At 43.4% G+C, this 17,289-nt stretch overlaps 1 protein-coding gene and 1 long non-coding RNA gene across 4 annotated transcripts in view; one reads left to right on the forward strand and one right to left on the reverse strand.

Annotated features, from left to right (window-relative positions):
- gas7b (growth arrest-specific 7b) overlaps positions 1–17,289 on the reverse strand; it is a 59,485-nt gene that overhangs the window by 41,138 nt on the left and 1,058 nt on the right. The gene's annotated exons all lie outside the window — the stretch shown is intronic.
- On the forward strand, positions 1,316–12,204 carry LOC137588926 (uncharacterized). 3 transcript variants are annotated; one of them, XR_011034108.1, is made up of 5 exons: positions 1,316–1,886; positions 4,028–4,213; positions 4,364–7,562; positions 8,395–9,441; positions 10,597–12,202. It is a non-coding gene; the product is annotated as an uncharacterized lncRNA (long non-coding RNA). The 3 variants fall into 3 exon arrangements; XR_011034107.1 differs by having other exon boundaries at positions 4,367–7,562; XR_011034106.1 differs by having other exon boundaries at positions 4,028–7,562; positions 10,597–12,204.

Raw genomic sequence — 17,289 nt, forward strand, 5'->3', positions numbered from 1 at the left:
GACGGCTCAAAAGTGTCAAGTAGGCCTGATTTCTTACTTATATTTTACTAAGGAGCAACATAGTAAGTAAGAGCTACAAAATGGGACATTCACAGTTAGACCCAACGATAATACAGGGCTGTAAAAAGAAACCTGCAGTGAAGTCTTAATGCTTTCACATGTATATCAAGAGCCAGAATAATAATGGGTAGTAAATAAACTGAAATAGTGTTAGAGATAAAAAAAATTAAAAAAAACTAATCAGAGTCAATACTGGAGTCGAAAATGCTTCAAATGAACAATAATGAAGTTGTTAATTTGTGACTGTTTACTACCTAGATATAGGCTAAGATGGTAATATTCCATTGTTGAGTTTAAAGGTTGTTCAATTGCCCCCAAAAGGCCCCACCTAAAAAATACTTGCCACATGTTTGAGAATTACAATCAAAACTAAACATGGGTCAAATACATTAATACAGGATGTCTAGGACGTTTGGATCCTTCCCTCGATTGCAGTTGGCATCTAAATGTGGGGCTTGGAGGGGAGCTGTGATGTGTAAAATGATAATAAAAGGAAACTAAATCCTTCACTAGTGCTCCTGGGATGGTTCCAACATCTCCTCAGATTATAGCAATTTCCCACACAAAAACAAGACAACTCCTCCGATGGAAAACAAAATACCTTATGGTCTCTTTATTTTTAGTGACACTGGCTGCCTGCCTGAAAAACTAAAAATAATTTGTTCCCTTGGAAATGCTTTAAATTAACCAGCCGGTCTTGCTTTGAGGTCAGCCAGAGAATAACAATGTAGTAAAGTTGGTTGTTAGCCTTCACCTGGATTTTAACAGATTTGCTCGGCTGGTTCTCCCTTTATAGACATCAAAGCAAGTTCAGTTCTGAGCTGTTAGACAAATTCACTTCAAGATTGCACCACAATTTAAGAAATTTGTTTAACAATATTTGGATATGAAATAAAGACAAAGTAAATTAATAATTTTTATTATTAACTTCTTGGTTGCGTGTGATTGTCAGTTGGCAATCTGCTGTCTGGGTGTAGAAATGTGTTTTTATGTAGATTCAATGTCATTTGTTTGTTTCTAGAAAATGGCCTCTATCAGAAGAAGGCAGACATAAAACGTGAATTAGAAGATACTGAAACAAATATCTAAAAAGTTAAATGAAATAGTAAATAAAAATAAAACTCAGTGTTCATCACACTAGTTGAAATATCCATGGATCGATAGTTGCATTCAGCACCTTGGGCAGATGTTGACTTGCACAGGGCATTTCCACCATTTAGCAACAACTGAACACTGAGTCTTCAGCCCACAGCAGGTCAGCAGTTTCAAACAATGAAATCAGTTCATCCAAAGTAGTGAGTCACTGTGTGCAAATGTTGACGTCTGACATCACATGGATTATGTACGCTGGTCCCAGAGGACCAACGTGTAGCTTCGGTGCCCCAAAGTTTCAACAAACTGGATTACTGTAAAGTTTGGCTGTCCTCACACACGCTGAGTGACTCAGCATCGCCTGACTTGTGACAGAGTCTGTGTGGATGTTTGCTTTGCATAGTGTTGCTGTGAGTGGGTGTGGGTGTGGAACAGTTTTTTTTTTTTACCATGCAGTGTTGTATCACGTTGTTGTGAGTGTAGGCTAAGTTTGACTTCTGATGACCCCAGTGGAAACATCTGGATTTGGGGGAAAGTCTTTACGGACAAAGTCTGTCAGAGCAGCTGCTCAAATTCCAGCTGGCAAGATTCAGACAGAAAGTTTCCTGAACATGAGCATGAGGTGAAGCACGAGCTGTTAATCTTGTGGAAATGATTTCGACAACAGCACCGGAAGGAATGTAAAACTGGTCTTTGTGCAGCGTAATCTCCTATGAAGTGGAGAAACACACCAGGTAAAATGTTTCCACACCTTCTGCAGGTTTCAAAGCAGATGTTGAAATGTTTGTGTCTTGGGAAAAGAGAGTTGTTACAACTTGGATTCGTGAAGGTTACGATGGCTCCCGATTGAGACAGAGATTTAGAAAAGGAAGTCAAAATTGTACAATCTGAAGTATATTTGCCAATAAATCTATAAAAGTACTCCCCACTGTGGGACAAATCGTATCTTACTACTATTGCTTTTTGGGAAGAATATTAGCAACTTAATAGAAAATGTTTGTAAACATAAAATAAAATACTGCTTTTCAAGGAAATGGGTTATCTGGGTCCGAACATACTGCATCACATAAATGTTTGTTACACATGTATTCTGAACCCAAATGGACACAGCGGGAGACAACTGGAACAAAATCTGGGACGGATTACGGTGTCCTCATTTGTCTTGATTCACTCTTTTACACTTTATATAATCTGTTCTAAGAAACAAAGCTACAAAATACAGACACCTGTTATTGTTTGTGTAAAGTGTGAATATGTGTGGATCACCTCTTTGCAACATTCAGTTCAGTAGAGATGCCAAGCTACGATTGTTCATGGTAGAAAAGTGGAGTATACAACTTGTCACAGCCAGTGACGATATGAGTCGACACAGTAGATATTAATATAATAAAACTTCCAAAGCATTTATTAGTAAGATTTGATTTTTACCACTTTTATCTGACAATGAAAGGACATCTAATCAACATTTAAACATTTACGAGACTTCCCTGAGGGTCGCCTCAGCCTCTTTTAGGCTTTGTTAAAGATGAAAAGCTTGACATGTGGCTCCAGTTCAAGATACTCTGAAAAGAAACAAGATCATGTCTTTACTTCATCCCACTATTCTTTCTTTGAAAGAATAGTGTGTGGGCTGAATCTGTAGATTGCTCCACCATGAGGACGTTTCATACTCCACACACAGGCATGCCCATGAATGGAGACCAAACATCTTCCAGCTGTATACATACTGCAGCATAGCTGTAAACAGATACAAAGCAAGCACAACCACAAATAGTCTTCCTCGTGATGAGATGCAGATGGAGAGTGGAGGCTATCTCCAGTCAGGAGCTAAAATAGCATTAGATGCTACATATGAGCTACTGCAGGGATTTTTCATCGCTTCCTCTTCTACCTTGGCATGCCGGAGGAGCATGGGAGCAGAGGTGTGACAGACAGGGGAAGCGTCTGCTTCCTATTATTCCTTCATAAATAGCTCCACCTTCTCTTTCTGTGACAACATGGTCAGACCCGGTAAACCTAAACTTCACACACAAAAGCTGAAGCCGACAGAAAACAAGACACAGCTGCTCAGCAGCTGTTGTTGTTTTTGTTGTTGTTGTTGTTGAAAATGAAATTTACATTAAAATATTTCAAAACTTTTCTTCATATTTAATGAAACAGACGACATTTAAAAATATATTTGCAACATTCCAAGATAATAGTGAGGCGCAACAAAGATGCAACAGAGCAGTTTGGACAATCTGCATGAATTGACCTCTACAAACCTTTGAGTTCCGTCATCATAACCATGTGTAGAACTGCACATGTGTGTTCTGAAACAAAGCCAAACACCCTCCAACTCAGTGGGTGTTTAGACTTCATGTAAGACATACAGCCGGAGAGAAATGTCTCACGTGGAGCCCCGGCTGGCTGCTAACTACACCAAGACAAAAGAATGTGTCAAGATATGGCAGGACAGCATTTTGGCGAGCGGAGGAGGGGAAAAGAGTGAGAGAATGTGGCAGACTGTGGAGGTCGACGGACAGGGAGAGGGGAAATGCAACGGGGACTGCGGTGCATATCTTTGTTTGGGAGACATTGTTTTGGTTTTGGCTGATGTGGGAGCCTGAAACGAAGCCACTTTCCCAGATGTAGACACTTCAGAAACATGGAGAGAGGGAGGGATGTGCAGCCTTGCTCAGTCATATACTGTACTGTATATTTACTCTGTACATGAGACAAATCATCATTAGTGTCTGCTCAGCAGTGGTTTCATGTGTGAGCAGTCGAACAAGTCCTGTTTGGTTACATTCAGCTTCATTCAGTTTTTGGGGATTTCTCAAGCTTTCTTTGTCTTATTGTCTGCTTTAAGCTTTTTTTTTTCTTGCCCATATAGGACTGGACAGAAACAGGACTGTTATGGCCAACCGTTTGCTGCATAAGATGGGATGTGCAAATCTCATCTGGACAGGCCTGCTTTTGGTCAAACAATCAAATAAGGCTACGTTTTTTTTATTCATTCCGCACTGTCAGCAGTCAATAGTTATAAGACCACAACATCACCCTCAAAATCATCCCTCAGGTACCAAGGGCCCTCAATGTTTTCAAATGTCTTGTAAGACATTATTTGATTACTGTACAGTGTGCATCAAGATCTCATGAGTGTTATATTTAGTGTTGACGATGTGACTCTGTTGGTTTCATCAACATGTGACCTTCTGGACGCACTCAGCAGTTTACAGCTCAGTGTGGGGCAGCGTAATGAGAGAGCACACCAAAGTGTGAAGCCATCGTGCTTGGCCAGAAAACGATGGGTTGCTCCCGTCAAGTCGCTGCCCACATGAAGGACTCACTGCCTGCGCCCCTGGATAAAATGTGAGATTGGATTAAAAGGCAGAACGGTTCAATAAGATTGGAAGGAACATGGGAGGTGGACCAGACTGTTGGTGATGGATGCAGAAGCAACCAATGCCTGCAAGTTTTTAAGTTACTATTATATGTGTATGCTAGTCATCAGCCGTGATCATGAGCTTCACTTTTATTGTTGTTTACAAGACTAAGATCAAAAGGCACTTATGTCACGAAAAGTTCTTCTGGTTCTGGGAAAGTACCTAAAAATTTTCTTGAAAACAGACATTTATAAAACTACAACAATCAAAAGTTCTTGGTGTATGTAGAGGTTGTGTTTTAAATGTTTAAATCTCTTTTCTCTGATGTGAAATATACTTCCAACTACTTCCAAAATATTTTGTGTGTACAACCAAGTGAAATTTCCCCATTAGTATGATTTATAGACTGTTCGCACATTCAAGTGAACCAAAAAGAAAGTTCTTTTTGTTTTTGTATGTTCATTTTAGCTCCATACTTCTAGATCTATGTCTGACACAGCTTCTATCACACCCTCTAACAGATATATTCAATGCTTTATTCAGTTCTGACAACACATGATTTGTTCAAATACACTTCATATAAAATATCAAACCTAATATCATAGGCAGGAGACAAACCCTTGTTGTTATCATAGTAGCCGACACTAAGTTGGTATTCTTTCAGAAGACCCACTAAAATGGTTTAAACTCTACTGGAATCATTTTAGCAGAGTTTGAATCAGACAAAGAGCAGATACTTGCATTCTTCAGTGTTGCATCTAAAACACTGTGATTAATTAGCTGTTTGCAGTGTCACAGTGGGTGCTTCACAGCTATGGGGTAATATTTCATGCGTAGGTTCCATGCCAAAGAAAGTGATGCTTTGATGAGATGTCAGCACAAGAGAAGTAGTGTTAGTTTTACACAGTGCAGAGGAAACACCTGGCTCTGGGCTGGTGGCACTATGAGAGCCATCTGACCCCTGGCACCCAACCACAGCTATGGTGCCAGGCCAAATCACCACCCACACCTCTGCCAGGGGGGGCCCCTCAACTCGACCTCACTTCTACAGATTCCTGCTAAACCCACTCTGACTCTGATGCATGAGCAGCATTTGGGAGACAAAGTGCTTTTAATAATTATGGTTCATGGCAAACTGATTGCAGTAGTTTCCCCTGGCCTGACAGAGGTATAATGGTACATGTTAATTCATGGTAACAGAAAATAAACAATATTATGCAAACATAATATAATGTCAGATTAATATCAAAATTTTTGGAAAATCAACATTACGTTATCTCCAAATAAGCCTCTCTAAATGTAAGAAAGAAGTTAGTCTTTACTGTATCACACAGCCTGAGCCAACATATTTAATGCATGTGAGGCATTCTGGCGGGGTCTCCATCCAGATGGCCTCCAGCAGGCCCAGCTGCAGGGCCTCTTTTCTATCTACCATACAATACTTCAACACTTGTAGGGGAGTCTTGAATTTATTGTGGGGGGTGTTAAATGTAGCCTGAGAGCAACACGAGTTTGAAACTACCCTTTGGCCAATCGTTATAGGCTGTAACCCAGTGTGTCACCCATTCAAAACTGGTTTTACCAAGGCCCCCCAGCATGGCTTGGTACTTTGACAGATGGTCTTGTGACCCCCCCCCCTCCCCCAGCAGCCGATTGGATATTGATCTGTCATCGGTCCTTCAGCATTTAGCAATCCAATATCTGCAGTGACTGTTTGTATGGAAAAGGTTCCATAGGTGAAAAATACACCAACATCCTCTTTGAGATTTAGAACATGACGTTTGAAAACACAGGGAAGATTTTGTGCTGTAACATTTGTTTTATAAAAACGAGTCAGCTACATATACAAACAATACCACAGTTAAAGTCTTGATTTATCTGATAGTTAATGTATTCAATTGTTATAATAATCTTGTTGTAAGACCATCAAAAGCACCCAATGTGATTGCAAAAGTCAATTTTATGGAGAATTATCAATCAATAAACAACCAATTATCAGACATAGTCAGCATTTTTCTAATTATGTAATTAGTTGCGTGAATCTTGTGGCATCTTGTGGGGAGTGCTTCGGGATTATAGGGTTCGGAACCCTTTGCTGGTGGGCTGTCCGGTCCATGTATGACCGAAGTCAGAGCTTGGTTCGCATTGCCAGCAGTAAGTCAGACATGTTTCAGGTGCATGATTGACTCCGGCAGGGCTGTCCTCTATCACCAGTTCTGTTCATACTCTTTAAGGACAAAATTTCAAGGTGCAGCCAGGATCCGGAGGGAGTACGGTTTGGGGACCAAAGGATTTCATCTCTGCTTTTTGCAGACAATGTTGTCCTGTTGGCCTCATCACACCTGGACCTTCAGCGTGCACTAGGACGTTTTCCAGCTGAATGTGACTCAAGTAGGATTAGGATCAGCACCTCTAAATCCAAGGCCATGGTTCTCAACAGGAAAAGGGTGGTGTGCCTTCTTCAGGTCGGTGGAGAGTCTTTTCCCCAAGTGGAGGAGTTTAAGTATCTTGGGGTCTTGTTCACGAGTGAAGGAAGGATGGAACATGAGATTGACAGACGGATCGGTGCAGCTTCCGCAATGATGCAGTCGCTGTATAGGTCTGTCGTGGTGATGAAGGAGCTGAGTCGCAAGACTTACTGGTCAATCTACATTCCCACTCTCACCTATGGTCATGCTTTGGGTCATGAACAAGATCCCGGACACAAGCAGCTGAAATGAGTTTCCTCCGTAGAGTAGCTGGACGCACCCTTAGAGATAGGGTGAGGAGCTCAGTCACCAGGGATGAGCTCGGACTAGAGCCGCTGCTCCTTCACCTCGAGCGGAGCCAGCTGAGGTGGCTCGGGCATCTGTTCCGGATGCCTCCTAAGGTGTTCCGGGCATGTCCTACCAGGAGGAGACCTTGAGGAAGACCTAGGACATGCTGAAGGGACTTTGTCTCTCGACTGGCCTGGAAACGCCTCGGGGTCCCCCCGGAGGAGCTGGAGGAGAGGGAAGTATGGGTATCCCTGCTGAGACTGTTACCCCCACGACCCGGCCCCGGGTAAGCGGTTGAAGATGGATGAATGGATGGATGGATGGATATAATTCTCATTTTATGTGACTGCCATTAAAATCAACTGCATCTAAACCCTGCGTGGTTTAGACGCAGTATTTATAATGTAAATATAATGGGGCAAAAATTGGAGTGGAAGGGAATATCAAAAATATGGTGCATACAAAAGTATATAACAATGAACATACTTTAATACAGTATTCGAATAAACACCGTAGAGATAAGAAGTTGGCTGAAAAAAATAATTAATGAATCAGTCCATTCCACTTGCTGACATTATTTTGGACAGTATCCTCCATAACATGACACAGTCACCTGGCAGACATTTGTGTCTACCAATTCATAGCTGATGGCTTTTCAGCAGCTGCTTTAACTTTGTTTTGTTCTGAGTGCTTTCTTTTCATTTCCTCCCCATTAAGGCAACAGTGAGATGAATCACATTCTTTACAACTCATGATGCTGTGGTGGTAGTCAGAATTAACCTACAAACACAATGCCATGCTGTCCACACCCAGAGAAACATGTAAAGAGAAAAATTTGCCAGTAATGATGCAAAACCCACCAGCTTTTATATTCTTTTAACTTCAATATTTCATCATATTGTTTGCTTTCTACCTGAGATCTAAATTAAAAAAGTGAAAGCAATCAGCAAGTGGCTAGTTTAATTTAGAATAAAGACAGCAGGTGGAAGGAAATATCTAGCCCCCCCAAAATCTACAATACAACAATTCTAACTCATAAAACACAAAAAGAATTCAAATATATCAAAACCAGGTATTTGTGCTCCCAGAAATATTTAATGATTTTAATTACACAGTAGTGATGGGACGCATCCAGAACAAAGATGAGTCCAAATACAGAAATACAGAGAGGAGGTGGAGCACCTGGTACACTGATGCAAATACAACAATCTCTGCATCAACGTGGGGAAGACCAATGAGATGGTGGTGGACTTCAGGAGGAAAAGACACCCCCCCCCCCCCCAACACACATCGGAGGAGCAGCCGTGGAAGTGGTCTCCAACTACAGGTACTTGGGGGTTCATCTCACCAAGGACCTCACCTGGAGCTGTAACACCTCCTACCTGCTCAGGAAGACCCACCAGCAGCTTTACTTCCTCAGGAAGCTGAGGTGTGCTGGACTGGGGAGCCCCTCCCTGAAGGGCCTCTATAGAGGCGTGGCGGAGAGCATCCTCACCACCAACATCACTGTGTGTCATGGCAGACAGGAAAGCTCTGCATAGGGTTGTGAAGGCTGCACAGAGGACTGTTGGGAGTAGCCTACCAACCACCACAGATATCTACATAAAAAGGTGTAGAATGAGGGCCACCCACATCATGGCAGACCCCACCCACCCAGCACACAGCCTATTCCAGCCCCAGCTTCTTTCCAGAAGCTGCTAGGTAGCTGAATTCCAGTGGTGCTCTGTAGTCACCCTCACGATGCTACGACCCCCTGTATGTCACCACAAACACACGGTGATTTAGTGCAGTATTGTGCAAGTGCAATAGACTCAATACTCACGCACTTTAACCCGTCACTTACATTGTACATAAGAATTGCTGTTCAGACACTCTATATTTTACATACCTTTACATACATACATATTTTATATCTTATATTATCGGATGACGGGCTAACTGGGACCTCCAGAGTGGTATTTTGTACTGTCTCATATGAAAAGTTCCTAGATTGTTGTGGTCCAGGCAGCAAATGGGAAAATTAAGTCAAAAAAGCTCATGGCGATTAACATTAAATCTGGACTCTGATACCACTTCTGTTCTCCTTCTTTTGGATCTTAGTGCAGCGTTTGATACTATAGATCACTGTATACTCCTTGACCGACTGGAGAGACAGTTTGGTGTCTGTGAGTTAGCTCTGGCTTGGTTAAAATCTTATCTATCTGATAGGACACAATGTGTCTCCTACAATGATAAAACTTCTGCCTTCTCCGACGTCAAATATGGCGTACCTCAGGGGTCTGTCCTTGGTCCTCTATTATTCTCCCTGTATGTTGCACCTCTTGGTCAAATTATACGGAGCTTTGGAATAAGTTTCCACTGTTATGCGGATGACACACAACTTTATATGCCCATAAAAGCAGATGATCGATCTGAATTGATTAAACTAGAGGCCTGTCTTTCTGCTGTGAATAGTTGGATGTCCAGTAATTTCTTGCTCCTAAACCCAGACAAAACTGAAATGTTAATCATTGGCCCTGCGCGACATAGAAACCAATTTCAACACCTAACAATATCTGTAGATAACTGCCTTATAACCCATAGTTCAACAGTCAAGAACCTTGGAGTAACGTTAGATTCAACTCTTGCCTTTGACAAGCATATTAAAGAGGTGACAAAGATCGCCTTCTTTCATCTACGTAATATTTCCAAAATTAGGTCCTCTTTAGCCATGGCTGATGCAGAAATTTTGATTCATGCCTTTGTGTCCTCTAGACTTGACTATTGTAATGTTCTGTTATCAGGGTTGCCTCGGTCTAGAACTAGGTGCCTTCAGATGGTTCAGAACACAGCAGCAAGAATATTAACTAAAACTAGGAAATTTGACCATATCACCCCAGTTTTGGCTGCATTACACTGGCTCCCGATTCATGTTAGATCCGATTTTAAGGTACTCTAATTAACATACAAAAGCCTTAATGGGCTTGCTCCAACCTATCTGTCTGATCTTGTTAAACCTTATACGCCGACTAGGGCTCTCCGCTCTCAGAATACAGGTCTCTTGTGTGTTCCTAGATTTAAAAAGAAGTCAGCTGGCCAGAGGGCCTTCTCCTATCGTGCCCCTTTCTTGTGGAATAACCTCCCTATAAATATTAGACAGTCTGAATCTGTAAATGTCTTTAAATCTAGACTCAAAACATATCTGTTCGACCTAACATATAAGTAATATCGGGGATGGCGGTCTCAATGTTTAGGTTTAGCCTAGTCCTGCCGACGAGTCATAGGATTTCTTAGTTAGGCCCCTGCCTCCCATTAATCCTCTGCTATTCTGGTCCCTCTAGCACCACTCTCCCCCTGTTCTCTCTGTCTCTCTCCCTTCTTCTGCTGTTCTCTCTCACAGGCCTCTGTGTGGTGGATCATCGGCAATCGGCTACCTCTGTCTGCTTCCATGGCTGGCGATAGCACAAGCTGTACAGTGGTCCTGTTTCACCATCCACTAGGGGAGTGCTGGTTCTGCCTCATTTGGTTCTGCTGTGGTTTTGGGGTTTTGCCAGAGTAACCTTGACTTTAACTTTTTTGAGCTCAATGACTTAGGCACTGTCTGGTCTGTCCTCAGAGTGGTGGATCCTCGGCAATCGGTGACCTCTGTGTGCTTCATCGGCTGGTGGTGACTCGCTCTACTGGATGGATCGGCATGCCTTTGTTATACATTTATTGTTACTGTTATTGTTACTGTTATTATTATTGTGTTGTTAATCTGTACATGCGGTATCTATTGCTTCGTCTGTCCACTCCTGGAAGAGGGGTCCCTCCTCTGCAGTCTTCCTGAGGTTTCTCCCATCCATTTTTTCCCCTGTTAAAAGGGTTTTGGGGGGAGTTGTTCCTTATCCGATGCGAGGGTCGCACTGCTTGCAGTGCACAAAGGTCAGAGGGATATCGTCCATGTGCAGATTGTAAAGCCCTTTGAGACATTGTTTGTGAATCTGGGCTATATAAAAATAAATAAACTTGAAACTTAAAACTTGAAACATTATCACCTGTAATTTATCATTTTAGGTCTAGCTATGTTTGTTTATTTGTCCATCTGCTTATTCCTTTATATTTAACCGAGTGACATTTTACCAACATCAAGCGGCAGCCCTGTGGAAACTAGCAGTGCGGACTCCAGCAGTGAAGCTGTGAATGGCTCTTTATGTTCCAAAAAACAGAACCATAGGAAGGATGAGAACGGAGCCACATCCCAGCTGCATTGTTCACTGTGTCCATCTTACGAACCCTCATCTCGGTGACTCATGCTCTGACTTCAGAATTATTTGATCATTGTGACGATTTGATGCTGCAGCCTGAAGAAGTAACGATCACTTCCTTGATTCTCTAGGTTTAACCAGAATGAGGAAATCTATCTGAGTTGGGGTTTTCTTTAATTTGCTTGTTTCACCATCAGTTGCTTCACTGTGTCTGATCGACCTCCAGATGACATGCCGAAGGGGGAAACCTCCAATTTCACAATGCTCAAGTAGAAGGTGATGAGTAGTCACACTTAAGTATCTTAGGTTGGTCATTTTCCAGGATTTTTGATGCTTATTTCGTCCAATCCATCACCTCTGTTTGTTTATTACTAAAGGTTGTTTGATTATTTGGATATTTCATGTTTTGTACTGAAACATCTGAGAATTTCCTTTACGGTTAAACCCTGACTTGGAGTTAGGCTGAAAGCTTCGCCCTTCAGCGAACTTCAGCTAGTTTTAGATTTCGTGTCAGAGTTACTATTTTTACATAATTTACTTTTCCATGATATTTACTGCTCTCATGAACTGTTTGTTTTCCCTTATAATGCTGGTTTCTCTTATAATAAAGTTTATTTTTCATCTGTAAATCATTTGTAATCCCACACATATTCACCACACATTGTTCTTTTGCGCACTTTCATGTTTTAAACGAGCATGAATTCCTCAAGCTCTCCCAGATTGGGTACATGTAATTAAAAGAATGACAAACGTCCATTGATGAATTGTAGTGATTGAGAGGCACAAGATTTTAAAATAAATAAATAAAAATACAAGCATGAAATACCCGTCTAAGTTATGTTTCTCACACTGTACAACACGTGTTATAATTCCAGATGGAAGGGGAGAGCAGACGCACTCAGTGCTTCACACAATGCCAACAGATTTTCTTAAATATTACATACTGCCTTAAAAATTTAAAGTCTGCTGAGTTTTCAGTGAATGTTGCCAATAATACTAAAGGAAATTTGAAAGTTTTGAAATATGCTTCTTCTGTTTTTGGCAGACATGGCGAGATTAGTAGAACTATGTCAAATTATTCTCGCTACAAAAGGAGGCCAATGAGATTAGATTAGAGATAAAAGGAGAAACAGGATGGAAACATCCACAACAGAATAAAAATTAAAGATGCAGCTGCCACACATTTCCTAGTGGTGGGACAGGTAAAGCTGAGGTGAGATCAACACTGACTGGGCTTCACGTCTGAGTCACTGGTGGTTTTTAAGCCCAGGATGGTGAGACTCAAAACCTGATATGTGGTGTCAAAGAAGCAGCAGAAACCTAACATCAGAGTTTTATAGAACATGTTCAGGAATTCAGCTGAAACCTTTCTAGGAACCAGAAAACACCTTCTCTCACATGTTCAAGTCTCCTCCTCACTGCTAAAGAGGGCCAGAACTGTGCATGTGCAAGCAGGCAGCAGTTTCCTCTGCTCTGAGCGAGTTTGTTGTGCTTAATTTTGCGTTTTTTTCTATGTTTCTGTGTATATTATTCTAACATAAATTTGGATAATGTATAGCAATATGCTAGTGTACTCCAGGGAGGAGTTTATGTCTATGAGGGTCAAAGGAGACCCAGTATCACGCGATCTCATCCCTACCGAGCTCCGATGGAGATATCGCGGATTCCGAGCGGGTCGCATTGAAAGGGATAGACTAATGGCTAGAGCCGCTAACCTGAGTCGAGTCAAGCCCTCCGTCACCCTCCGTCATCATGGGGAACATGAACTCTCTACTGTACAAGTTGGACGAACTGACGGCGCTGTGAAGGACCGAACAGCGCTACCGGGAGACCAGCTTGTTTGTGTTCTCAGAGACGTGGCTAACTGGCGACGTGCCACATGCTAACGTCGGACTAACCAGCTTCTCCTCCGTACGAGCGGACTGGGACACTAACACCGCCGGTAAGAAGAAAGGAGGTGGATTAATCATTTATACCAATGATAGATGGTGCCATCCGCGACATGTGAGGGTGAAATCAACACTGTGTAACAGCGATCTGGAGCTAACAGCTGTTAGCATCAGACCCTACTACCTGGCGCCTGAATTCTCACTCGTCATTGTCCTCGCCGTCTGCGTCACCCTACGTACGAACCCTGAGACTGCACGACAGACCATCTGTGAGACCACCTCTGCTCTTCGGACCCAGGACCCGGAGGCGCTCGTCATTATTACTGGTGACTTTAACCACGTCACCTTGGACTCATCTCTCCCCACAATGGTCCAGTGTGTAGACTGTCCCACACGGAAGAACAGAACCATCGATCTGTTCTACACTAATGCTAAGGAGGCATACACCGCCACCCCCCTCCCTCCACTAGGTAAATCAGATCACAACCTAGTACCTTCAGCCCACCTACATCCCGCTGGTGAAACAGCTGCCGGCAACAACACGACAGGTGAGGAGGTGGTCCCCGGAAGCAGAGGAGATGCTGAGGGACTGCTTCCAGACCACCAACTGGGATGTCATCGTGGGCTCACACGGGGAGGACATTGAGGGGGCAGCTCAGTGTTTTACAGATTACATGAACTTCTGTGTGGACACCGTGGCCCCTGTCAGGACGCAGCACTGTGGAGGGGAATAGTGAACGAGCGAATGAACTCAACAGCTTTTCAATCAGTTCAGCTCCCCCACCACTCCCGGCTCCTCGTCCCAGGCCCTGCAGACCGCTCCACGGATGCTCCCTCCTCCTGTGCTTCCTCTCCTTCCACCCCTGCCACTTCTCCCGAGCCCACTCCAAGTACTGCGAACCTCAACGACCCCACCTCAACCACTGGACTTCCAACTTCACTACGACCTCCTGCTCCCACCACGACCAAGACCGTTATCACTGCAGAAATGGTGACGACAAGACTGAGGAGGTTCCGTCCCTATAAGGCAGCTGGACCAGATAAGGTCTCCCCAAGACTCCTCTGAGCCTGTGCTTTGGAACTGGGGGACCCCCTGCAGCAATTGTTCAACCTCAGTCTGCAGCTGGGGAGGGTCCCGTCACTGTGGAAGACCCCCTGCATCGTCCCTGTACCCAAGAAAGGACGCTCTACTGAGCTCAACGACCACCGACCGGTCGCTCTTACCTCCCACATAATGAAGACCCTAGAGCGACTGGTCCTGGAGCTTATGCGTCCACAGGTGCAGGGTGCTATGGACCCTCTCCAGTTTGCCTATCAGGCCAAGGTTGGGGTTGACGACGCTGTCTTGTACCTCCTCCACCGCGTGCTCTCCTACCTGGACGCGGGGGGCTGTGCCGTCAGGGTGCTCTTCTTTGACTTTTCGAGCGCCTTCAACACCATCCAGCCGAGGCTCCTGCAGGATAAATTGACCTCCATGGCTGTGGACCCCTACCTCGTGAGCTGGATCATGGACTACCTAACGGACAGACCCCAGTACGTCAGTATGGGGGACTGTTTGTCTTCTATGGTGACCAGCAGCACGGGGGCACCACAGGGGACCATTCTCTCCCTCATTCTCTTCAACCTCTACACATCGGACTTCAAGCACAACTCGGATACATGCCACATACAGAAGTACTCTGATGACACTGCGATAGTGGCATGTATCCGGGAGGGTGATGAGGAGGGGCTCAGGTCATTGGTGGCTGACTTCGTGGACTGGTGCCAACAGAACCAGCTCTAGCTCAACGTCTCCAAGACAAAGGAGATGGTCCTGGATTTCCGGCGGGCACCCCCTTCTCCACAGCCAGTGATCATCGAAGGCAGTGAGGTGGAGGTGGTAGAAAACTATAAGTACCTGGGACTGCAGCTAGACAGCAGACTGGACTGGTCACTCAAGTCGGAATGCGTGTACAAGAAGGGGCAGAGCAGGATGTACTTCCTGAGGAGGCTGGCCTCCTTCAACATCTGTCCTAAGCTCCTTCTCACGTTCTATCAGTCCGTAGTCTCCAGTGTGCAGTCATACACCATTGTGTGTTGGGGTGGTGGGGCCAGGAAAAGAGATATGGATCGTCCTAACAGACTCATCCGCAGAGCAGGCTCAGAGGTTGGGCTGAGCCTGGACTCTGTGGAGACGCTTCTGGAGAGCAGGACCATGTCTAAAGTTAAAGCTATCATGAACAATACCAGCCACCCCCTGCACACCACCTTCTCCAAGCAGAGAAGCACCTTCAGTGGCAGGCTGCTGTCACACAGCGCCTCCACAGAGAGGCTGAGGTCCTCCTTCGTGCCCCGTGCCATCAAGGGGTACAATGACCCTGTCAGGAGGAGCAGGGGGAGGTGGCGAGGTCAGCATGTGGTTGATCAGATTTAATTTAATTTTATACTGTTTATATTTTAATTTTATACTGTTTATTTTAGTTATAGTTTAGTATATAAGTCCTGTTAATTCTGCATGTGTCTGTTAGTGTAGTGTATGTCTTGTGGTATGTCAGTTTCTTTTTCTCATGGTGTTTTTCCAGTATTTATTCGCTATGTAATGTCTGAGCAGTGGATCAATCGATCGATCGATCTATCTGTCTATCTATCTATCTATCTGTCTGTCTGTCTGTCTGTCTGTCTGTCTGTCTGTCTGTCTGTCTGTCTGTCTGTCTGTCTGTCTGTCTGTCTGTCTGTCTGTCTGTCTGTCTGTCTGTCTGTCTGTCTGTCTGTCTGTCTGTCTGTCTGTCTGTCTGTCTGTCTGTCTGTCTGTCTATCTATCTATCTATACATATATATATATATATATATATATATATATATACATATATATACACATATATATATAAATATATATGATCAGTCAATGAGTGCTGATGTGGACAGACCATGCCCTTTAACATGGGCGAATACAGGCAAACTGAGCAAAAATGAAGTTCATATATACTAAAAAAAAGGATACGTATGGAACACTTGTTTCATGTTTCATGATTAGAGTGGCTCTAACACCAATATCCTATATTAACGAATGGTGGTATGGCAATATTTTTGAGGATTTTGTGACAACACAATATTTTGAGTCCTCCAGAATATTCTTAAATACAAGCAAATCAATGGACAGAGAGTCAGAGCCTGATCCTTGAGTCAGGCTCAAGGATCAGGAAATCCAAGAAGAAAACAATTCACAATCTCGGTGGAAATGCCGAGCAAGGCGCCGTCCCCCTTACAAGTTGCTCATTTGGGCGCACCACGAAGGGGCTGCCCGCCACTCTACCTCTCCTGTATGCGTACAGGCCCCTTGTGTGTGTGTGTGTGTTTGTTTGTGTGTTCAGGGCCTGTACACACATATATATGCATGATTTCAACTAACTAGAGTGTGCCACTAATTTCCCTAAGGGAATTAAAATCAGTATATAAAATTATAGAAAAAAATTTAAAATATTGGAAAACAATGATCCAAAGCTGACTCCAAAGTCCATCAAGATTTGGTTCAGAAGAAATCCTCTATCATTCGCACGGGTGTCAAACTCAATCACACAAGGGGCCGAAATTCAAGACACTACCTATGTCGCAGGTCTAATAGCCATTGCATTTATTGTTCCTGCATTATTCTGATCCGAAAAGGTTAATTAGAAAATATTATAGATAGATAGATAGATAGATAGATAGATAGATATTTTATTAATCCTGGAGGAAATTGCACATATCCCCTGCTCAGGCATTACATAATGAATAAATGTTGGATAAACACCAGGACTGTTTTTTATAACTGTTTTTTTCTAAATAAAATCGATTGATGATTCAGGTGGCCCATGAGTTTGACACGTCTTAAGAGGCTCCCACAATCGCCTGAGCGAATCCGTAAAAAATCAGTGGCTTT

This window comes from Antennarius striatus, chromosome 21, assembly GCF_040054535.1.
Source record: "Antennarius striatus isolate MH-2024 chromosome 21, ASM4005453v1, whole genome shotgun sequence".
Taxonomy (NCBI): Eukaryota; Metazoa; Chordata; class Actinopteri; order Lophiiformes; family Antennariidae; genus Antennarius; species Antennarius striatus.